Genomic DNA, 24,872 nt, shown 5'->3' on the forward strand with positions numbered 1-24,872 from the left:
CCTAAAGCCTTTGGAATGTTCTAGAATCTCTACATGTAACACCATCTGTATAAAATGTCAATCCCAGGATCTCCTGGACCCAGAGGAACCCATCTGGATTTAGGGTGAATGATACTGGTCACTTCCTAAGGTTTCCCAAAATACAATTTAATTTGTAGTGTTTGAAAAAAACGATAAATCCTTGTCTGAAAGGAACTATATGGACATTCAAGCACATACGATAGACCTTTAAAGCTGTCTTGTTCTTCTGTGAAACTCAAGTCTGATAAATTAGTCATTGCTGTTGACTGCGAGTTAATGGTCGAGTTGTTGGACCGTCCCAGTCTGTAGAGTGTTTGATTTGGAGGTCCCTCCCAATCTCCTAAATGTGGACATGAGTAGTCTTCCCCCCCCCCCTCCCTGATTTTTGTTCTCTCTGAAACAGACATTTTTAAAGGGAATCTGAAAGGCATGGAAATACCACAGTAAAAAGTTTAACTGAGCAGTCCAAAGTTTCAAAAGGTGAAGAATGTTGTAAAAAGAAAAAGGAGACCCCCTGAGGCCATTTTTGAAACTTGGATCCAGGTCGGGTCAAGAGAACTGAGAAATAAGATAAGTGCCGTTTTTAATATCTTCATGAAAAAAACAGATTGACAAAAGAAACAGTGACTGCGTTGTTGAAAGGAGCTTCAATAAAATAGAAAAAAGTTTTTGAAGTTATGTTTAAATTTTCAGATTTAAGAAAAGGAAATGAATTAAAATAAAATCAGAGTTGTGAGTAATACACAGGATGTTGTGGATATTCTGAATACTTGAAAGTCCTACAAAAATTAAATAAAAACAAAAGTGTACTTTAGCTGTAGATTATTTGAGTATATACACCGAGTGTCATTGTGGTTTGGTTGTAACAAATTAATCAAAATCAGGCTATGCTAAACTGATTACATACACTGAAGCCTTTGCTGACTCATATAGACTTCTGTACAGTACTCACTTAGACTACTGCAACTCTTGTACTCCGTGCATCTGAAAGGTCTTATTAAAAAGCTACAAGACTCCCAACAGGATCCAGGAAATTCAATCACATCTCGCAATCACTGATAGTCCTGCACTGGCTTCCAATCCAATCATGAATCCATTACAGGTTCTTAACATTAATACACTCCTTCCATTCCAACACTGGCCTGGTAGGGCTGGCACTACAACCATACAAGCTGCAGAGAACACCAAGATCCCATAATAAAAGGATTACTAGCTATTTCATCATTACAAAACACACCGAACAAAAATAAGAGAGACTGTACGTTCTCCATAGCTGGCCCTACACATTGGAATGCTACCCGACACCCTAAGTCCTGAAACAGAAATTTAGACGTAACCTCAAAAATGTGGTTATTTCAAAATGCCTATAACCTAACTTAACTTTCTGAAATAGTTACTTGCTAGTACATGGACAAACGATATGAACTGTTCTAAAGGAGTTACCTCTTTCCTTCCAACCCACACCCAATAAATGTATCAAACCTTCTCTAAACTCCCTTTACATCCCTCCATCACCTAGCCGCCTCAGTCAGTGTCTTATGCTGAAATTCTATGAAATATGAATAAGTGAATAATATGGTACTTAGGTCATGATGTAAACTGTTGTGATCTTCTCTTGGAACGGTATATAAAATGGCTAAATAAATAAAAAGCACTAAAGAAAAGGAAAAGAGACCCATACACCTCAAGGTCCAGCCAGTCTTACCGACCACAATCTATGCCGTTAGAAAAATAAAAAAAGGAACAGATGAGTGCAGTAGACTTGCTCAACACAGCATCATCTTCTTAGAGGAGAGGCCTCCCCCGCACATTCCTTAGTGTCCTGCATCCAGAGAGTGCTCAAAAAAATGACAGCTTTCCACTTTATTTACAGCAGATGTTACAAACAGATGCCAGCACTGGGGGGAAAAAAAATGGACTATTTTGAAGTTTCAGTATTATATATGCAGGAGGTAAAGCCAGTTCCCACACTGGGACCGCCAGCATTTTAGAACCAAGGAACGGCACACGCAGTTATGTACTGCTTTTGGTCTTATTCCTGCATCACTTGCATTTTTTTGGTTCAGTTTTATGCTTGTCTACTTTAACATTTGAGAAAATTTGTAGTTACACAATATATTAAAAAAAAAAACACATCTATTGAAAGATGCATGCTTTGTTTCTAAAAGAATCAAAACTATTTTACACTTTTGAAGATAGGGGGTATCTTTTGACAGAGCCAGCTCTAGACTGCAGTGCAGGGAGAAGGCAATGACCCAAACAATTTTACACTGTACCAGGCAGGCAGTGCATCAATTCTGTTTGTGCTGTGGATGGGTGATGCCTCCCCCAACAACTCATGTGCATTTTTGTGTGTTTCATATAACAGTTTACATTATTTCAGGGCTTCCAGCTCAAACTGGCATCTAGGCTGGCAGCTGATGCCAGGAATCTCTTCATATCCAACTCCCCTCCCTCCACATTTTACCTCACTTATTGCAACAGTGCTCTGCCAAGGGATCCCTCTGGTCACTAGGTGTCACTGTGTACAATGGATTATGACTCCCCCTTCCCTCAGGGTTTGCAAAACACTGGCTGTGTATCCCCCAGCCATCAAATGTAGCAGAATACCCCAGGCCAGAACTGAAACCCACATTCTGCAGCATATACAAAGCACTGCTATCTGGTTGCTTAGGCGGCTTTATAAAGCAAGAAAGCTTGACCAAGGGCAGTTCAAGCACAAGTACTAAGGACATGCAGCAGGAAGGCATGCACCAAAAATCTGCAAATACAAAAAAATAAAGAGTAAACAGCTATTTAACCTTCCTCTCATGTTAAACATGTCTTCCCTTGTGTAATATTAGTGCTACACCTGGAAGTGGGAAAACCAACCAATGACAAGCAGACTTTGAAAGTTTACAACAAGATCTCCTCATGCACTTAAAGTCCGACAAACTGTTAAGCTTGCATCCTCCGGAGGGGAGCACAGGAAGCCTGTCCAAAATGAGAACAGGAAGTGTTGAGCAATAGAGCACATGGTCCCCCAGCCACAGGCTAAGCAGCAGCAGCAGGACTTCTAGGAGCAGGGACAGCTGCCTTCAGAAAAGACTCTTAATAGCACAAAGCAGGGTATTAGCCAGGGCTGTTTGTAGAGCTTGAGGACATGGCCTGGTCCCTGCTGCTACTTCACAGAAAGGAGCAAGTCACAAGACTTGTTAACAAGACAGGTCCAGGATAGAAATACTGTCAGGCTGATGCAAAAAACAGCATGGAAAGCGGGTGCTGAAAAGTCAGTGCCCGCAAGGGCACTGTATTGCATCAGCCCCTGTAATGGCTCAACAGCATAAATCCCACACAAGCATTTTTCAGTAGAAGAGGACATTCTAGAACAAGAGAATGAAGAAAAGATTTCAATATTCAGCAACCAACAAGGAATGAATTACATAGTCTGGGTAAACAAATAAGCATGGGTGTAGCTTGCTTCTTACGGTGGCTACTACCCCGAATCAATTAAGCATGATACTTCAATTTGAATACATATCCAGCACAGCTCACTGCTTCAACAGGGGGAATGAAGTAAAGAGGATTTATATTTAGACAACCAACAAGGACTGAATTGCACATGCAGGGTAAACAAATGGGAATAGCTTGCTTATTATGGTGGTTGCTACCCCAAACCAATTAGCTAGATACTTCACTTAGATGCAGCTCCAGCACTGTCTGCATTGATGGTGGGGGTGGAAGGGAATTGGAACCAAAAAGTGACCAATAAGGGCCCTGACCTCAGTGGTCAGAGTAACAGATAAGTATGTTTATTTTTTATTTAAAAACTTTTCTATATAGTCGCTAAGTTATATTCCATCGCAACAGTTCACAAATAGGCACATAGACTAAGGTAAGTAAATGTAGGATATCGTACATTCTAACAGGTGCCAATAAAGTTTGGTTACAATTTCATAAATAAAATCATTATTTGAGTAATGTTGGTCATGTCCAGGTGTATTATTGAGTTACTATCGCTTTGAAATATTACTTCTTAAAAGTAGGATTGATTCAATTCATTCTCACCTGCATTACCCTGTACTTTCATTCTCTACCCTCCACACTCTTTAGTGAAGGCTTTTTTAAAGAGCCATGTTTTTAGATTTTTCTTAAAAGTTTTGAGATTATTCTGTAATCTGAGTTCGGGGGGCATTGTGTTCCATAGTATGGGCCCAGCCAATGATAAAGCCCTTTCTCTCACGTGGGTTAATTTTGCTGACTTTACTGAAGGGATTGTTAGTAGTGCTTTGTTTGCTGAGCGGAGGTTTCTTTGTGGAACGTGTACTCGTAAGGCTGTGTTTAGCCAGTCTGCTTCTTTATCATATATTAGTTTGTGTATGGTGCATAACGCTTTGTATTTTATCCTGTATTCGATGGGTAACCAATGTAAGTCTGCTAGAGTTTCAGTTATATGGTCCCTCCTCTTTTTTCCCTGTTACTATTCTGGCTGCAGTATTTTGAAGTATCTGGAGTGGTCTTATCGATGTGCTTGGGAGTCCTAAAACAAATAGGTGTGAAAGCTTGCTGGGCAGACTGGATGGGTCGTTTGGTCTTCTTCTGCCATCACTTCTATGTTTCAATGGAGAGATGGTAAGGCATAGATTAGCACAAATTGGCCCAGCCAGGGGAAATGGATATCAAAACAGAATAAATAGCAGGTAAGGCCAGCCAAGGCCAGCCTCCGGATGCAAAAAAAAAAAAGCAGGAGAGTTCAAGAAAGTACAGGGAAGGAGTCTGATATCAAGGCAGGCCTGTAGAACTGTCAGGGAAAGAAGTAACTTCTGATTACCTATTTCTATACTTAGGGTCAGCTGTCAGGGTCCAGACCATGAAGATCACATGCTGACCTGACCCACTACCAGCAGTTGGGAGCCTCCCTTGTTCTGCTCACTTTCCCGACTGGTCTGTGCCAGCTCTGTGGCAGTTGAAGGACAGAGTCCAACAGCTTTAGTAGTTTGCCCTGAAACAATATTTAAACAGCTCACAAGATAATGTGGTTACAATGTCCTCTACCATAAAGCACTTTTGGTTTCTTTCCCCTTGACCGAACAAACTGAGAGTTACATCCAGGTCACAGCTACACTTACACTACAAAGATAAAGAAAGCCTGCAGTGCTGGGAACTGAAAGTGAACAAAAAAAAAGGTATTTTTAAGGAGGGATTTGAGATAGGTTCCACTGACGAAGGCTCCTGAAACCAAAGGCCAACAAGGTCCAATACTGATGAGCTAGGAAGGAGGCCTGCAGTGAGCCCTCAGAGAGCAGAAGTTCTGAGAACAGGGAGGCTGGCCCACTCTTTTCTGCCGGCACCATCCTTTTTCATAAGTTTCAGGCACATGCACCCATGCGTTTGCAACAAGCTACGATACCAAATGCTCCCTGAAGTATGGTGCTATCCTCCCACATCCCAAGAGGCACCTCTCCTGCTGCTGGCCTTCTCCAGCACATGTCAGATGCACAGGGACTCCACTCTGTACCTTGGCAATTTATTATTTTTATATACCAACATTCAATCTGAGATATCACATTGGTTTACATTCAGGTACTGTAGGTATTTCTCTATCCCCAGAGGGCTTACAATCTAAGTTTTGTACCTGATCATTTAACATGCATCACTAGGGACTTGGGCGGGTGAGGGGGAATCCCTTGCTTAACTTTAAGCAAAGCCCATGCCCTCATTAATAAGAAATTAAGCCAGTTAAGTTACTTTCACAAAGTCAAAAGCAACGATATGGACTGATCATTTGACCCGATGCACTGCGTTACTCAGGCTCAGACATCTGCTGAAGTGAATGGCCCGATACCCGTGAGCAGAGTGGAGCGGCGGCAGCTGTTAGAACGCACTGCACGTCTGTACAGCAGGAGCTCTTCAGGGAGCCTGTCCAATCCATGTCGGGCTTTCTGCAGAATTAAGTTCTGCCAGGACCCTTCCACAGAGGATTAAGCCATCAGTCCTGTGCAAGCCCCAAGCAAGGACCCAGCATGGTCTTTCCTTTCTCAGGCCCCAAGTTCACCACTTCCATGATGGTCACTGACTCTCAGAAGACCCAGACCGGGGACTCCTGCTTCCCTGCAACAGAGCCAGGCAGCTAGCCCACCTGCACCCTTTTTAAAATGCATTTTTGATCTGTCTTTCAGATCAGACGCTTCAGTACCCAAATCTGTGTTCAACCATCTGGTCAGCCTTGTTCATGGTACATTATATCAAGAGAAAGCCAAGCAAGCCAACCTGATTTCCAGATGCCTCCCATTTACCAATACAGGGAGAAATGGACAATGAAAAGCAACAGCTTCATGAAGTAATCCTTTTGCTTGATTGTTCAAACACTTTTGATCTTAGGTGACTATCCATACAGGTAGCAAGCCTAAAAGATAGTAACACCTGAGAGTCCTGGAACCTAACTTTGCTACATGAATTGCGGTATATAAAAATGTTAAATAAATAACTGCGAAAGCTGCAAAGTATCAGAACCTACACAGTGCAGGGTACATCTTGGATCAGATCACCCCCCCCCCCCTCCTCCCTGATGACTTTGGAGCTCAAAAAACTATTTCTGACCTCATTATTGAACCAGTCCCATGGTCTAACCATTCACTGGCTACTTTTAAGTTGAATCCTAGACTGATTAGGAATGATTTGCCCCCAGACCAGCTGGAATCAAATTAAAGAATGAGGTGGGGGTTTTTCTTCATTCTTCAAATTCTTTAACAGACTAGTCCAGACTTTAAGATCTGTTATCGATACCATTGCCCCTGTTAAAGTGGAGACTGTGGCCTGGACTCAGCACAGGGTCCCTTGGTTTACAGTAGAGCTTACAAAAGAACCAAGGTGTGTATCGAATTATATGCTTGGAGTACAGAGCGCTTTATTTTTTTTAAACATATCCTGCTAAATCCAAATAAATTGTCCAATGCTTATTGCTACCTGTAGGCAGCATTTTTCTGCTTAATTAGAATATTCTTCAAGTCGCCCATTTGAGCTGTTTGCTAACCTTAACCAACTTTTGCGGGTTCCCCAAACTGAACCCTCCAGGGATGCTATCACCCCACTGGGGTATGCAGACAATTAAAATGCCTATGACCTTGGTAGCTTCTTCAGTATTGTACAATGACCTTGTATCTGCTTATATGGGAACGACACGTTCAAAGGTATCATAAAACGTCTCCTTGTGCAGATGAGCAGATCTCATCTGCTATTTGATCCTTCTCCCATATGGATTACTACTGTTCTGAAGCAGTGATTCTCAGTGTCCCGTGTCCCACTGCACCAGTTGTGCTGTCCTCCTGTCCTTTGTTGCAATGATGCACACATTTTTTTTCTACTAACTCCGCTGCCGTTCCATCCAAGCAGGAATGGCAGCAGTGATAGTAGAAGCTGGCAGCCATCAGCAGCATGGCCCACATTGCATAGAACACTGGCAGCAGCGTGGACCCAGCGATCAGAGATGGGAGAAAGAACAGAGTTAGCCCTCACAGCTGACTGGATTGTTAGTTTTCAAGCCACAGGGGCTAGAGAAGGAGGCTCTGCAGCTGCCATTTGTGCTGGGGGTCATGAGTGAAAGCAAGCCAGAGGGTGAGAGACAGCATGTGTGTGTGATTGAGAGCTTGTATATAAGTGTGTTTCTACAAGTACGACTGACAGTGTGTCAAAAATAAATAAGTGACAGCTTGTGTGTGTGTAAGAAACAGACTGGTCAGGAAGGAGACTGGGAGGTGTGTCTGCCCTAAGGAAGAGGGACCAGGCTTCAGCAGCCACTGCTGCTTCTGGTATGTGTTTTCGCCTGCAAGGGAAAGGAGTAAGAGTTGCTGGAGACTAAGTAAAGGTGGCTTTAAGTTTTTCTTGACTGCCATTTTAAACTGGGATTTATGTGATGTGTTGAAATATTCTATTGGTTTTTGGAGAATTTTTAAATTTTTATGAGTTAATTGCTGGATGTTATTCTGTTCATCAGCTGCTTTGGAACATCAGTATAGTTTTACAATTATTTGTGTTGGGATCTATAGCAGCTTGGCTTGCTCTGTTTTCCTAATTGGAGGTGTAGTGTTTAGGGCCTGATTTAATATTTGTAGTGTTGCCTTTTCATAGATCGGGTTGTTTGAGTGCATGCCATAATGCAGGTGTAACCCTGTACGGATTAGTTTGCTGCATTATTGGAGATCCTGGGACTATATTATGTGCTGTATTTCTCCAGTTTGCATTGCATGCAGAATGGTTTTGGGTTTCCATATTTATAATTTGTGGTTTTTCTGTACTTGAAGATCAGTTCTGGGTGTGTGACAGAGGTGAGGTATTACAAATGTCTGCATGCTACTAATTTGTTGTGTTTTCAATAGGATATGCATTAGTGGTAAATTACCATCTTTTCATAAGAAAGGCTATTGTGACTAGTGGTAGTAGAGGGAGTTTGTTTTGCTTTTACTGAAGTGTCTGCAGAACCAAAATATCTTTTTGTATGGTGAATTGTACAGTAATGCCCTAGCTCTGCACCCATTGCTGGGGCACAAGAGGGTTCCTGTGGATGCAGAGTGCATGTTTACATTAGCCATGTGACAGTCATGTTCAGTGTGTCACATGTGAGAACCATCTGTCAGGTGTCTGACAGAAAAGAGGTTGAGAACCACTGCAATGAGTTAGTTGAGATCCTTTCAAGCAGATTAACTGAAGGGATGGTACTGAAGATTCTTAAATCCTTGGTCCATCCAGTTAAGGAAGACAAGTTGTCTGCCGATGTTACAGACAGATTGGAAATCTAGTTTCATTAGGCAAGTCGTTAGAAAAAAAAAGTGGTTCTCAAGACAATTCAGGGATTTTCCTGACCGAGCACTCAGTTTTACAGGACAACCAGTTTTTGATGTAGCTACAGTACTGAATCTGGTCTGTTTTAGCTGATAATGGATGCTGAAAAGGCAATTTAGATTTGATAAATCATGCAATTTTGCTTTCCAGATTGGAAGCCCTGGGTCTAGCTGGTTAAGGACTCAGTGGTTTTCCTTGTTTGTTGCACTAAGGGCTACCAGACAATCTAGTATGGCAGAATTAGATACCACAGATGGTGGTTAAGGATCTCTGCCAGTATTATCTGGGAAGAGCCACTAAAAGACTAAAAGATTAAAAATCTCATTTTTGAGTTTTATATATGAATCTACCTTGCTGGATGAGAGATAACCTTTGAAATGTGCACGCACTGCCGTGATTGTCTTTCTAACAAATGTTTCGCAATAAATAGTATGGACTCCCGAGAGGACGTGATTGAGAACGTGGTTTCTAGTAGCTCACAGCAGTCGCGATGGAGAACTGCTTCCTAAGGGACGCTTGGTGCCGAAATCGCATAGGATGATTGGATGATGTATGCGCTGTGTATGAGCCCCGTTTGTATATAATGTTGTGGATTGTGAGTTCAGAATATCGAATGGACTGTTTGATTACACGGAGAGAGACCAGTGAGTTTCCTAGCGCTTTGTTGTGAGGACGTGACAGGGAACTACCACCTATCACCGGAAGAGGAGTTTCCAAGCGCTGTTACAGCATAGTTTCCGGTTGTCGCCATTGTTCAAATACAGCGGGTTGAAACGCAGCCTGCTCTTCGTAAAAGGATTGGCACGGAGCGGATACGCCAGAAGAAGACATTTTTTGACTACTACCTGAATCGGTTTCCTTCTCTTCCCCTGAAGCAGGACAGCGGTCCGAAACATGGCCATGTCGGGTTACCTGGGACCTTTTCAGTGCGGATAAGTACCCGGTTTTATTTTGATTGAAAAAAACGAAAAATTGAGTTTATGGATTACCATGATTAAAGTAACAGTGACCCCTATGAAAAACGAGCTGTACATATAAAATGTCTGCCCGTGAACAGAGGGTCTGACATAAGCTGTTTGGCGTTATATGTGCTATACTAAATTTATGACTAGTACACGGTTTTTTCTTTAGTTTCCTTGTTTGTCATCAGAAACAGATTAGGGTTGGTTGCACGGGTTCTGAGTGGATTCACACAGGGGTCAGTGTTATCTACTAATCTTTTCAAAATGTATCTGCAACTGCTTTGTTTAGAGTCTTTTAGAATTTATGTCAAGGTGTATGCTGATGTTCCGGGCACCTTAGATTTGGTTTCATCTTGTATCTCAGCTGTGCATATTTGGTTGACTAACAATGCATGATTCCTAATTTAGATAGGACAGCAGCTTTATGGTTTTCCAGAAAAGCAAGGCCCTTTGTTTCCACGACAGAAATGTTGGATTTAGGGAGGAGATCCAAAATCTTGGGAGTTCTGTTTGATCCCTCCTTGAATTAGAGGCCAGCTGCAATCTTTTATCTAGAACCTATTTTAACCTAAAAAAACCAACCTCAATTACAGCCACTTGTAGAGAAGTCAGACTTCTGGACAATAGTGCAAGCTTTCATTTAAAGCTGGGTGGACTATGGGAATTCCAAAATAGTTATCAGCGCTTGCAAAATTTGGCTGCACGATTGATTGGAGGCCTCCTATTGTGAGCTTGTTAGTCATTTGCTTTTTTGTCTTGACTCCCAGCTCAAGAAAAGATTTTTAAATTTTATTCTATTGTTTTTAAATCCTTACATGGATTAACTCCTGGGTTAATGTCTAAATCTTTAGGGGGCTATGTCCCTAAGAAAGTATTAGTGCCTGCTGGGGCCATTACTCAAAGCACCTTCAGAAAAAAAAAAAAAAAAAAGTGTTCACTTTCAGGAAGCTTGAGACATTCAGTCTCAATGGGCCTATGCGTTATCTGAGGAAGTCCAGATTCTTTATTTTAAGGGGTTTTTTGTAAGATGTTAACTACCTTGTTTGTTGAAGCATTTCAGCAGTCAGCATATTGTAGTAGCTTGTATATTTGTGTTGGTTAGTTTTATTTGTAGGTCTGTGTTCTACATTTTGTTTTAACCTGGAACCTACTTAACATGGTTAATATTGGCAGAATATAAAAATGTTAAAGATCTGAGCTAAACTTGTAAATTTCTGCCAATCAAAATCCAAAGCGTAGTGTATGACATTGGATGCAGTCAAAACAGCTGCTCACCCATCTGCTAGTCCTTCAATAGAAGTTATACCAAAGTTTCAATTTGGTATCATTCAGTTACTGTTCTACTGCATCTGTTATAATCCTCAGTACGAACAGAATACAATGTATTTTATGCGCTGGGCACAGGTTTGCCTGTAGAAAGGCACAACCTAGACTGAAGTTAGGTTAAATTGCTTCTATGATGACACATCAGCAGCATCACCTATGGTCATGGGACCATGCTTTGTCATGACAGATTGAGTCCCTCTTGGAAGAGGCAGGCCACCTTGCTGCTCCTGTGTCACTGAAAACCCTTCTCAAGTCCCTGGATTGAGAGTTTTGATGCCAGGCAGTGTCAAGCACAGATTACCCTCTCTGTATGGTCTTTTCCTCACATGTCCTCTCTCCAGGTTCCCTTCCAACCAGACCTCTTGTCCCTGAATGCTACTTTTATATCTCATGAACACCACACTGACTGCCCATATTTGCTTTCTGTAAACTGCTCCAGACTCCACTAATATCCCTACCCACTTTTAGAAGCACATCCAGGCAAACAAGACCTTTGATTTTCAGTGCAAAGTTCAGTTCAGGTCTCATCTGCTCAGTTTATTCTGTCAAAATCAACTTTCCACACATTCAGGTCATGCAGCCCACATTACACAGTTCTTAATCTTAGCCAAAAGGCCAAGAACAGACCAAAGCAAGAGTGAGACTTGGATGTTATACAGTATTTGACTTTAACCAAAAAATAAATATCAGTAAGCCCAGTGTGTGTCACGAAACATTGCTGTGCCATGGAAGAGAAGTCACCACTGCCTGATGCTCAGATTCAGGCTGGCACATGCCCTCAGCACCTCACGACACCACTGGCAGAATCAAGGAGCTCCTTTGACACCCGACTCCAGCAGGAGCCCTCTAGTTTGATAATGGGCATCACACATGGCACAGACAGCTGGACTGTGTGGCACAGCACCTCATCTTCCCTGTCCTGAGCCTCCGTCCTAGCCCCAGAGCAGAGCAAGATGGGGAGTGCACTCACTGAGCACTGGATGTGACTCACTCTGAGTACTGGTACTTGGAGCAGCAAGAGAGCTCTAGCAGCCATAAGATGGCTGTCCACCCCATACCAGCCTCTATCATAATGGGCTCATGTGTGCCTCCTGCCTAAAAGTGTTTTCAAAAAGCCTGCTGGGGCTTGCAGTGCTTTCCTAGCACTTATTTTGGCTAAAAAGAATCCTCTCCATTTCCATACTGCCTTCTCTGTGGAGACTGGAGCATGCACAACATTTTGGTGAACATGGGTTGAGCTTTGGTCTTGGGGGAATGCTGTATTTGACAAAAAAAATATTTAAAAAAATTAATACAAGACAGATTGCCATTCCCAGGGCCCTTCTCTCCCCTAGAAGCTCCCAACACAGGGGGAGGTACGACTTCAGGCAAGTTAGCTAGGAAGACTTTACTGCGAATAGACAGCTATGGATCAGAACAGACTAATGACTGATGAGTATCAATCAGTATATTGCAGGTGATTTTTGTGCAGGGATTGTACAAAGGCAGGAGGCTATCACTATTTATTCTTTACATTCCTGAGACATTCTGGCAACAATGAGCTGATAAAGAGCTGGGATGGCCCCAAGGAACATCTGGTATCTCTGGGGACATCAAAGACTAAGACAATTGGTATTTATCACCTGGGAAGATCAAATGCTAAAGACTAGTACCCATACTAATGAGCTGATAAAGGACATCAATTGTTTAACATCAAATGGGAGATCAAAAGGACTGGTACTGGAATGTTCTTCAGATACTGTACCTAACTTGCAGAGAGATATAAAGCATAGGGTTTGCTTATTCTAATTAGATGAGCTGAGGGACAGATTTTATATAAAAGAGGGCATTCATCCTCATTCTTTGTTAGTCTATCTCCTATTTATCTGTATTGCTTTATGTACAGCTTACTGTGATACTGTATTCAATGTTGATACTATAAGAACATGCCATGCTGGGTCAGACCAAGGGTCCATCAAGCCCAGCATCCTGTTTCCAACAGTGGCCAATCCAGGCCATAAGAACCTGGCAAGTACCCAAAAACTAAGATCCCATGCTACTGATGCAATTAATAGCAGTGGCTATTCCCTAAGTAAACTTGATTAACAACAGTTAATGGACTTCTCCTCCAAGAGTTTATCCAAACCCAGCTGCACTAACCACATCCTCTAGCAACAAATTCCAGAGTTTGTGTTTTGAGTGAAATAATTTTATCAAATTAGTCTTAAATGTGCTACTTGCTAACTTCATGGAATGCCCCCTAGTCTTATCTGAAAGTGTAAATAACAGATTCACACTTACTCATTCAAGACCTCTATCATATCCCCCTCAGCCATCTTCTCCAAGCTGAACAGCCCTAACCTCTCTGCTGATGTATTATCCATATAGTCAACATTTAGTAAGCTAAGCTTTGTTTTTGCAATATTTGTTTGTATTCTATGACAACAAAATATACCTCCACATTACCACTGTGCACATAGGGCAAGACAGAATGAGAACAATTTTTAGCATTTTATCTTTGGCTTGAGAGAGACAGCATTTAGGTACAGGCAATTCCCCAGGGCAGCAAACACCCAGGCCAAAGAGGAGCCTGCCTCTGCTTGCCATGGGGCCAGGTGGAAGGATGGACAGCCAGAGGGCACAGAAAAGAGGGGGGGGGGAGGAGTAGCTCTGTCAAAAATGATATGCAAGCAACTGAACTGCAAGGAAGATGGGGTAGAGGGAGTGTATTATGGACAGTCCTTTAAAAATTCAATGGTGCACTCTACAGACCTCAGACAAACAAAAGAACTGGTCGAAGACAACTGAAAGATGAGAAAGAAGGGAGAAGTGCTGCTCATTGGAGATTTTAATCTTAGATATGTAGACTGGAAAATCCCTTCAAGAGGCTCTGCTCAAACATATGGTAACTGAACCCAGGCGTGAGGGTGCAATACTTCACCTGGTGCTCACTAATGGTGATAGGGGCTCACCTGAGCCCCAGTAATCAGATGGTATGGTTTGATATCACAAATGGATCCTTAGGACCAGGGAATTGACATAAGGACCTTCGCTGGTTGACAAGACCACAGATGAGGTGTAGACAAAAATTCAGTTTACAGAAGAGAATGTATGGGAAGAGCTGGGAAAACTGAAAAAGCAGACAAAGCCATGAGACCAGACAAGTAACATCCCAGGATACTGAGGGAGCTCAGAGATTTGCTGGCAGGTCCGCTGAAAGACCTTTTCAATAGATCCCTGGAAACTGGAGTGGTGCCAGTCCTGCTTCACAGGAGTGGGAGCAGACAGGAGGCTGGAAACTACAGGCCAGTTAGCCTCACCTCGGTGGTGGGAAAATGGAGATTCTGCTGAAGGAAAAGAGAGTGAACTATCTACAATCCGGTGGGTTACTGGACCCGAGGCAGCATGGATTCACCAGGGGATGGTCCTGTCAAATACATCTAAATTTTTTTTTTTTTATTTGGTGACTAGTGAATTGGATTAGGAAACAAGCAAAGCATATCTAGAGCTCTATTTCAGCAAAGCTTTTGATAGGATCCTACAGATTAGTGAACAAACTTTGAAGCTTGGAAGGGGGTGCCAAGGTAGTGGCATGGATTGCAAACTGGTTGACTGGCCACGTGTAATGGTAAATGTTACCTACTCTGAAGAGAATGGCGTTAAGTGGAGTGCCACAGTGATCGGTTGTGGGACTAGTTTTGTTCAGTATCTTTGTGAAAGCCATTGCAGAAGGGATAGAAGGTAAAGTCTGTCTATTTGCATATGATACCAAGATCTACAACAGAGTGGACATGTCTGAAGGAGTAGAGAGACTGAAAAGTGATTTAAGAAAGCTTGTTGAGGATTTGGCAGCTGGGATTCAATGCTAAGAAGCGTAGAGTCATGCATCTGGGGTGCGGCAAACAAAGAAAAAACTTTGTGATGGGGTGTGAAAGACTGATGTGCACAGACTGGGAGAGGGACCTTGGAGTGATAGCGGCTGCTGATCTGAAGGCAGTGAGGCAATGTGAGAAGGCAATAGCTAAAGTCAGAAGAATGCTGGGCTGCAAAGAGGAATAACTAGTAAGAAAAAAATAAAAAAAGGAGGTGATAATGCCCCACCTGGAGTCGATCTCCTGCCGGCGCCATTTTCCGTACGGAAACGATTCGCGGCGGGAAATCGCTCCCTGACCCCCGCTGGACCTCCAGGAACTTTTGGCCAGCTTGTGGGGGGCCTCCTGACCCCCACGAGACTTGCCAAAAGTCCAGCGGGGGTCCGGAAGGACCTCCTGCCGTCCAATCGTGTTCGTCTATGGCCGCCGCCATTTTTCGGCGCCATTTTGGAAAATGGCGCCGGCTGAAGACAACAAGATTCAGGAGCAGGAGCCCGTTCCGGACCGCTGCCGTTCCGGACCGCCGCTGGACCCGCAGGTTTAACTCATTTGGGGGGGTTCGGGAGGGTGGGGGATTTAATTTAAAGGGTCGGGGTGGGTTTTAGGGGGTTTTAATGTGCCGGTTTTGCGATTTTTAGATTTTTCACGATATTTTACCCCCCTAAACGGCAACAATACGATTCCCTCCCCCTCCCAGCCGAAATCGATCGTTAAGACGATCGAGGACACGATTCACATCCCTACTGTGTTCAGTATTAGAACCCATAGCTCAGAAAGGACAGACACAGGATGAAGGTGGCCCAAAAAAGGGCAACCAAAATGGTGTAGGGACTTGAAAGGCTGAGGGATCTGAATATGTATACCTAGGAAGAGAGGAGGTGCAGGGGAGATATGATAAATTCTCTCACTTATCTGAAGGTCTGTAACAATGCATGAACTTTGAACCTTTTTTGTTGGAAACGAAACAGTAGAAATAGGAGTCATGAAACAAAAATCCAGAGGGGGGAGACTGAACCAACATAAGGAACTATTTTTTTTTTTTTTTTTAACAGAGAGAGGGAAGTGAATGCCTGGAATGCCCTTCTGGAAGAGGTGGTAAGGACGAAAACAGTAAATGAATTCAAAAGGGCATGGGATAAATTCTATGGCTCCCTAAAGGCTTGAGGATGGATAATGAAAAAAGTGTGCATGGGGGTAACCTGCACAGAACGGCAGTTAGTACCCTTAAACAGAAGGCATGGGTGATTACTACCCTTAACCAAATAGCCTTGGATGTTTTGGACACATCTACAGGGAAAAGAGGGCATTAGATTCTGAAGACAACCAATGCTGGACCCCAACTTTTATGGTCTGGTGTAATGATATGCTGACTTTGGGGGATAAAGCTTCTACGGCCAAGTTCAAAAGCTAACATTAAAGTAGCATTGTCTGAATTATCAGGAAGGCTGCTCAACACGTAAAAACGTTGCAGTATGCTATTCTTTACATAAGGCATGGGGGTAACCTGCACGGAGCGGCAGTTGCTGCCATGGGAAGTGTACTGGGCAGACTAGATGAACCATTTGTTTTTTGTCTAACAATACTATCAGGCCAATACAGCCGGCGCACACTTAACCCGCGATTGGACGCACTTTTGATGCGCTAGCTTTATCCCTTATTCAGTAATGGGTAACAATGTGTCAAACATGCGTACAACCCCCCCAAACCTAATAGCGCCCGCAACATGCAAATGCATGTTGATGGCCCTATTAGGTATTCCCATGCGATACAGTAAGTAAAATGTGCAGCCAAGCCACACATTTTACTTTTGGAAATTAGCACCTACCTAAAGATAGGCAATTTCTGCCAGCACCAGGGACGTGCACAGAAAAGCAGTGCACCTTCCGACTTATCATGGCGATATTAAATCGGAAGCCCCAAAAGTTAAAGTAAAACATTAAAAAATAAAATTTAAAATGGGCCCGCGGCTTGAAAACTGGACGCTCAATTTTGCCAGCGTCCAGTTTCCGAACCCATGGCTGTCAGCGGGCTCGAGAACCGACGCCGGCAAAATTGAGTGTCTGCTGTCAAACCCGCTTACAGCTGCCGCTCCTGTCCAAAAAGAGGCGCTAGTGTCCCTAGCGCTTCTTTTTGCCACAAACCCTAATTTAACTAAATTACTTTATACTATTGCACGCACAGGAGAGCGGGCACTCGCCCACTCTCCTGCAATTTTTATGTATCACCGATAAGGTGTGGAGAGCTTCAAAGTTGCACCCCTGACCATGGTACTGCCTATGGGCACCACAATCAGAGAGTGCATTAAGGTCTTGGTGATTTCACTCAGCCCTGCAGTAAAGCAAGAGCAAATGTTCACACCACCTAGTTAGTCCTGCACTGAGAACCTAAATAATGATCACATTTAGATATATTTCCATTATGCAAATCCACACTACAATTTTTACAGTGCATCTTGTATTTATGGCTCCCTTATTTTGAATAACACATTAAATATTTTTTTATTTTAAGAATGGCAATTTGCTTATCCACACATACAGATGCAGTTTGTTTGGGTTTTTTTTAAAGTACTACATGAGAAAAATTCAACATGCAATGCGTTATGGCATAGCTCAGGCATCATACCTAAGTGGTGTTTTTATGTAAATAAAACTTGAGTACTGCCAGATACAGCTGTAGCAGGAAAGTTTAAACCCATCCGCCAAACAAAACAAGCTTAACCCTTGTAGCATGATGCCCCCAAAAATATGAAAACAGCTGGAGCCAGCCCCAGGGCACAGTGCCAAGGAGGAAGAGACACCACCCTCCAAACCCAAGGGCTGCCAGTTCAAATCCCAGAAGAGTTTGCAGGTGAAGGAAGGTGAGAGCTGGAGCCAGCCTTCCGGCTCTGAGTGGAGGATGTTGGAGCCTGAGACATGGTATGATGGAAGGGGTGGGGGGGGGTTAACATCCTGCCACATGACCCCCACTTATATTACAAGCACCACCAGGAGAGGAGGATTAAGCCTCCTGTTAAAAAAAAAAAAACGGGAGAGAAGCAGCTGGCTTCTGTACTATGAAAGTCTCAAAGAACAGCTTCAGTCGAAAAGAAAACCAAACCCATTCGATATATTTATTTTATTTAGCATTTTTCTATACCGACTTTCCAATAACAGAATTACTGATCAATTCGGTTTACATTCTCAACAATAACAATGACAAGTCAATGTCTTACAATGAACAGGTTGATTTAACTTGGATTAAGATATATGGGGGTTAATAACATAACATATTAAAATGAAAAGGGGGAGGGGCCACCAGAAACAAGAAAAGCTAAAGAAAAAGTAAACAACTCTTTTCCCTATAAAGCGGCTTTTATGGACCTAATTTCATGAAGTCTGGGTAATTAAACTAGAAAGATTTAGGTCAAAATGATGGATGATATCCACAGGCTTCTTACTAAGGGGGAAAAAAAAATTCCCATAAGAGGAAAATCCCCCCCGAGCCCGCATCTAAACCAGAGCCCTGGATGGGGGATTAGGAGTAAAATGAACCTGCACTGAAAGCATCTCATGGCTTCACCCCGAGTGCAGAGCTGTCATCCTCTGCCCCCCCCCCCTCCCAACAATTTGTGAGCCGTATAGCCCAGTCCTGCCTCCTCAGATACAGCCCCCCACCCCCCATCCAGCTGGAGCCCCGATTCCCGTACAATGTTTATGCACAGACACAAGAGTCTTTAACAGATGTTACTGTTAAGCTTTCAGGAATTTGAGAGACCCTAGTGAGGTTTTTCCCTTCCCCCCGGGAGACTCTCTCCCTCCACCCAAGCCCGGGGTGAGGAGGGCACTGCAACCGAGCGGGCAGGGAGACGTCTGGCGAGGGGGGGGGGGGGGGGGGGAGGGCTAGGACCGGGGCCTCACTGCTATCCCCAGCTCGGCCACCGCAGGTCACGGGGCCCGGGATCCGAGGCGAGAAACGGCAGGGGGAGGAGGAGGACTGGCGACGTTAAAAGCTTTGCAGGGTGGCACTCGGTGGGAGATCCGACACGGGGCGGGGGGTTAGGCGCTTTTTTTTTTCCCCTGTGCAAAGCCAGACGAGTACGTGGGAATGCGCCCGCACCACGACGAAGCGACTCCCCTCCAGCAAAGAGAGGCAGCCTTGGAACATGAATCAGTCCAACCTGAAGTCAAGAGAAAGATGGAGTTTCCCTCCAACCACGAGGAACAAAGGGGGAGGGGAAGACAGTAACCATCGTAAACTGGCAAGCCTGGAGCTGCACCTGGGCTGGAGGGGGGGAAAAGGCAGGGCCAGCCGCCACCACCCCTGCTGCACGGAGGAACAGTGCGCGCGCACAGACCTTGCCCTAGCGCTGAAAAAAAGTTTGCAGTTTCCGCGCAGAGCTAACGGCTCTCCCCTAAGCGCTATGCCGATCGCCCCGAAGAGAGAGGGAGGGAGGCTGGATCCGCACCCCGATCCCAGGCAACCCCACACCGCTGCTAGAAAAGGGGAGGGGGGTGTCAAGGGTAGGACCAGGGCAGCTCTTACCTGGGCTCCGAGCAAAGCGGCTCCTCCTGCGCGCTCTTCTCCGCACGTGTTGCGGGCGCCTGGCTGCACCAGAATCCTTACTGCGCTCTCTCGCCCTCCGCACACCCTCACAACTTCGGCTCTGAGCCGCTAGCCAGATGTTCGGATTTTATACCGGTCCCGCCCTCTTTCCCCCACCCACCCGGCTCCACCCTTCCCGGCCTCGGGGATTTGTCGGATCCGGCTTGGGAGCGGCGTGAGGGATGGAGGGAGACGAGGCAGAAAGGCTGCAGAGTGCACAGGTGCTCGGTCGCTTGGGTCTCAGGTTACCACATAACACCGGGCACTATCGCTGGATATAATCAGGCGTGGTTAGTACATCCCCCCCCCCCCCTGCCCCGCTCTGCTGGGAGGATCCGTGCAGGCCCTGAAACCGCTGGAGGAGTTGAGGGCTGGATTCGGGCAGCAGAGTGGCTCTTTCAGCACGGCTTAGTCTGTTTCCAGCCCCCTGCCTCTTTATTTGATTTATAGCCTGCCCCTGGATGGGAGCTTCAAAACCGATTGCTTCAGAAACCCAAGCAGGTCGATACAGTTCGGTGCGCTCGGCTGAGCGCACAGTTTAGCATACGATTGGCCGGGCGTTTTCGACACGAGTCTATTACCCCTTATACAGTAAGGGGTTTAGCGCATTGAAAAGTAATAGCGCTCAGCACTTGCAAATGCATGTTGATGTTGCTACTAGTTAGTCCCCGGGATACTGAAAGTAAAATGTGAGGCCAAGGCCATGTGTTAATTTCTGAGCAACCCGGGAAAGTGTACAGAAAAGCAACAAATTCTGTTTTTCTGTGCACCCCCCCGAACTTAATGTCCTAGCGAAATTAAGTAGGAGGAGCCAAAACTTAAAAAAAAAAGTTTAAAAAAATCTGCCCGCCGGTTATCAAAACAGACGCTCAATTTTACCGGCGTCCGTTTTCTTGACCCGTGGCTGTCAGCGGGTTCGGAAACTGATGCCGGTAAAATTGAGCGTCGGTTGTCGGGACCCGCTGACAGCCACCTCTACCCCTAATAAAGAGGAGCTAGGGATGTGCTATTGTCCCTAGCGCCTCCTTATTAGCGCACCATCTCATTTAAATACCGAATCACATGCCCAGGAGAGGTGGCTGGGCGCGCGTCGGGAGAGCGAGCGAGCGCTCCTGTATCGGCCTGTTGGTGTTTACCAATCCCCAAAGGGTTTACAATCTAATAGATTTACTAAACTGCGATAAGGCTTTAATGCATGTAAAAACAATGATTAATACATGATAAACACTATTTATCAAACACTGTTGCTGATATTGTGCAATATTTAGGACTCAAACCTGCCCCTATTACAATGAGCTGCTTCGCATGCATACATTTTGCAAATGTATGCAAAGCAGCTCTTGCATAGGTACTTTTTTAATCCTATACAAATAAAAAAAGTGGCTGGCCTCCAAAGTAATAAATGTAGAGGAAAAGAGGGGAGCACATTCAAACTGTGAATTGAAGCAGGTTAACAGGCAGAAGCTTAGAAATTCAAACATTAACGGGCCGATACAGTAAAGTCCGCGGGAGAGCGGGCAAATGCCCGCTCTCCCGGCGCGCACACAGTCCACTCTCCTGTCCGCGCGATTCAGTATTCAAATTAGGGTCGGCGATAAAAAGAGGTAAAAAGAGGCGCTAGGGACACTAGCGCGTCCCTAGCGCCTCTTTTTGGACAGGAGCGGCGGCTGTCAGTGGGTTTGACAGCCGACACTCAATTTTGCCGGCATCGGTTCTCAAACCCTCTGATAGCCACGGGTTCGGAAACCGGACGCCAGCAAAATTGAGCGTCTGGTTTTCAACCCACGAGCCGCGGGCCTATTTCAAAATTTCTTTTTTCTTTTTACTTTTTTTAACTTTTGGGACCTCCGACTTAATATCGCCATGATATTAAGTCGGAGGGTGCACAGAAAAGCAGTTTTTACTGCTTTTCTGTGCACTTTCCCGGTACCCGGAGAAATTAGCGCCTACCTTTGGGTAGGTCCTAATTTCTGAAAGTAAAATGTGCGGCTTGGCTGCACATTTTCCTTTCTGAATCGCGCGGGAATACCTAATAGGGCCATCAACATGCATTTGCATGTTGTGGGTGCTATTAGGTTCGGGGGGGTTGGACGTGCATTTTCGACCCCTTACTGAATAAGGGGTAACGCTAGCACGTCGAAAACGCGCATCCAATCGCGGGTTAACAGTGCGCTCTGCTGGAGCGCACTGTACTGTATCGGCCTGTAAATAAGATACAAGGTGCATTGACCACCAGGGCAGTTTGATCATTCACCTTGCCAAATAAGAGAAAAATCAATTCTTTAAGGTTTTTTAGATGCATATTAAAAGTAAAAGTGAACAAGAATCCTAACTCCTGGATTATAGAAAAGCCCAACATGGCCAGTGTATTGCGGCCATAGTCTCTCTCTCTCTCTCGCCCACTTGACTGCCAAGGCCTCATTTTACACTGTTGAGTAGACCCTTTATCATGGCATCGACTTCCGGCTAATGTTTGCTATTGGATGTTCTTGACCATCCCTCTCTTAGATTAAGACGGCTCTGAAAGCGATTTCTGAGGCATCGATCTGCAGCATGAAGTGTTTGGTGAAGTCTAGGCTTATTAGGATTGTTCACAGCATATCGCCTTTTTCTGGGCCCTGAAGACCTTTTCTGCGTCCTCTGATCACTGAACCTTCTCTAGTGCTTTCTATACCAACTGCCTTGTGAAAGGCTCTGTCTTCTCTGAGTAGTTGGGAATAAACCTGTAATATCTGTAAGGCCAAGGAACACTCTTACTTTTGCTTTTGTTTGTGGGACTGGCACCTGGGTGGGTATGACCGGGCAGGTTAAGAACATAAGAACATGCCATACTGGTTCAGACCAAGGGTCCATCAAGCCCAGCATCCTGTTTCCAACAGTGGCCAATCCAGGCCATAAGAACCTGGCAAGTACCCGTAAACTAAGTCTATTCCATGTTACTGTTGCTAGTAATAGCAGTGGCTATTTTATAAGTCAACTTAATTAATAGCAGGTAATGGACTTCTCCTCCAAGAACTTATCCATTCCTTTTTTAAACACAGCTGTACTAACTGGCAACAAATTCTAGAGTTTAATTGTGCGTTGAGTGAAAAAGAACTTTCTCCGATTAGTTTTAAATGTGCTACATGCTAACTTCATGGAGTGCCCCCTAGTCTTTCTATTATCTGAAAGAGTAAATAACCGATTCACATCTATCTACCCATTCTAGACCTCTCATGATTTTAAACACCTCTACCATATCCCCCCTCAGCCGTCTCTTCTCCAAGCTGAAAAGTCCTAACCTCTTTAGTCTTTCCTCATAGGGGAGCTGTTCCATTCCCCTTATCATTTTGGTAGCCCTTCTCTGTACCCTCTCCATCACAATTATATCTTTTTTGAGATGCGGCGACCAGAATTGTACACAGTATTCAAGGTGCGGTCTCACCATGGAGCGATACAGAGGCATTATGACACTTTCCGTTTTATTCACCATTCCCTTTCTAATAATTCCCAAAATTCTGTTTGCTTTTTTGACTGCCGCAGCACACTGAACCGACGATTTCAATGTGTTATCCACTATGACGCCTAGATCTCTTTCTTGGGTGGTAGCACCTAATATGGAACCTAACATTGTGTAACTATAGCATGGGTTATTTTTCCCTATATGCAACACCTTGCACTTATCCACATTAAATTTCATCTGCCATTTCGATGCCCAATTTTCCAGTCTCACAAGGTCTTCCTGCAATTTATCACAATCTGCTTGTGATTTAACTACTCTGAACAATTTTGTATCAGCTGCAAATTTGATTACCTCACTCATCATATTTCTTTCCAGATCATTTATAAATATATTGAAAACTAAGGGTTCCAATACAGATCCCTGAGGCACTCCACTGCCCACTCCCTTCCACTGAGAAAATTATCCATTTAATCCTACTCTCTGTTTCCTGTCTTTTAACCAGTTTGTAATCCACGAAAGGACATCACCACCTATCCCATGACTTTTTACTTTTCCTAGAAGCCTCTCATGAGAAACTTTGTCAAACGCCTTCTGAAAATCCAAGTACACTACATCTCCCGATTCACCTTTATCCACAAGACAACTGGGCATTATTATTACCGTGGGCGGAATTCTCTCACAATACAATGCCAATTTTACTACTAAAAAGTCACCTTTTCAAGTAGTTTTGGTCGAAAACCTGTTCCACCGCTGCCAAAGCAACTCATTGTCTCTTCTCCAGCTGCCTAGCTAACATCTCAGCAACTCCATGTGTTATGGAAGGACATTCAAGTAAATATTGTAAAGGCTACTGATGCTGCTAAGAGAACCACAGACAAACATCGACATCCAGCTCCTCAATTCTGCACTAGAGACCAAGTATGGTTAAGTACATGCCATATTTGTCTTAGATTACCTTTGGCACCTAAGTACATTGGACCTTTTAAAATTACCAATTTTTTAGGTTCAATAACTTATCAATTACAATTAGCTTCTACACTTTGTATACATAATTCATTTCATGAATCCTTACTTAAATCACTAATACTTTCCTGGTCGCATCATAAGAATACAATGCAAGCATACTCCTAGTGCAGCACTATCACACAATCTTATGCTCCTATTACACCCCCACTCACACACATCAGGGCTGTTATCAATGAATATAAAGCAAGCATACTCCCAGTGCAGCACTGTCAGACAAACTAATGCTCCTATTACACCTTTACTCACACACATCAGGGCTGTTATCAATGAATGCAATGCAAGCATACTCCTAGTGCAGCATTGTCACACAATCTAATGCTCCTATTACACCCCCACTCACACACATCAAGGCTGTTATCAATGAATACAATGCACACATACTCCTAGTGCAGCACTGTCACACAATCTAATGCTCCTATTACACCCCCACTCACACACATCAGGGCTGTTATCAATGAATACAATGCACACATACTCCTAGTGTAGCACTGTCACACAATCTAATGCTCCTATTACACCCCCACTCACACACATCAGGGCTGTTATCAATGAATACAATGCACACATACTCCTAGTGCAGCACTGTCACACAATCTAATGCTCCTATTGCACCCCCACTCACACACATCAGGGCTGTTATCAATGAATACAATGCACACATACTCCTAGTACAGCACTGTCACACAATCTAATGCTCCTATTACATCCCAATGCCCCCTCCCCCCCCCCCCCCCACACACACACACACACAAACACACACACACACACCAGGGCTGTTATCACAGGATACAATGAACTCAGGGGCAGTTCTGTAACGAGGCAGGGTGAGGTGGCAACATTTTGGAG

General features: G+C 44.2%; 1 protein-coding gene across 1 annotated transcript in view; it reads right to left on the reverse strand.

Annotated features, from left to right (window-relative positions):
• NDRG1 (N-myc downstream regulated 1) overlaps nt 1-19,651 on the reverse strand; it is a 123,008-nt gene extending 103,357 nt beyond the window's left edge. Inside the window, exon 1 of the mRNA XM_029592059.1 lies at nt 19,499-19,651. The gene's annotated coding sequence lies outside the window, so the exon portion shown is untranslated. The remainder of the gene's footprint in view (nt 1-19,498) is intronic.
• Between the last annotated feature and the right edge of the window lie 5,221 nt (nt 19,652-24,872).

The sequence above is a fragment of the Rhinatrema bivittatum genome, chromosome 2, assembly GCF_901001135.1.
Source record: "Rhinatrema bivittatum chromosome 2, aRhiBiv1.1, whole genome shotgun sequence".
Taxonomy (NCBI): Eukaryota; Metazoa; Chordata; class Amphibia; order Gymnophiona; family Rhinatrematidae; genus Rhinatrema; species Rhinatrema bivittatum.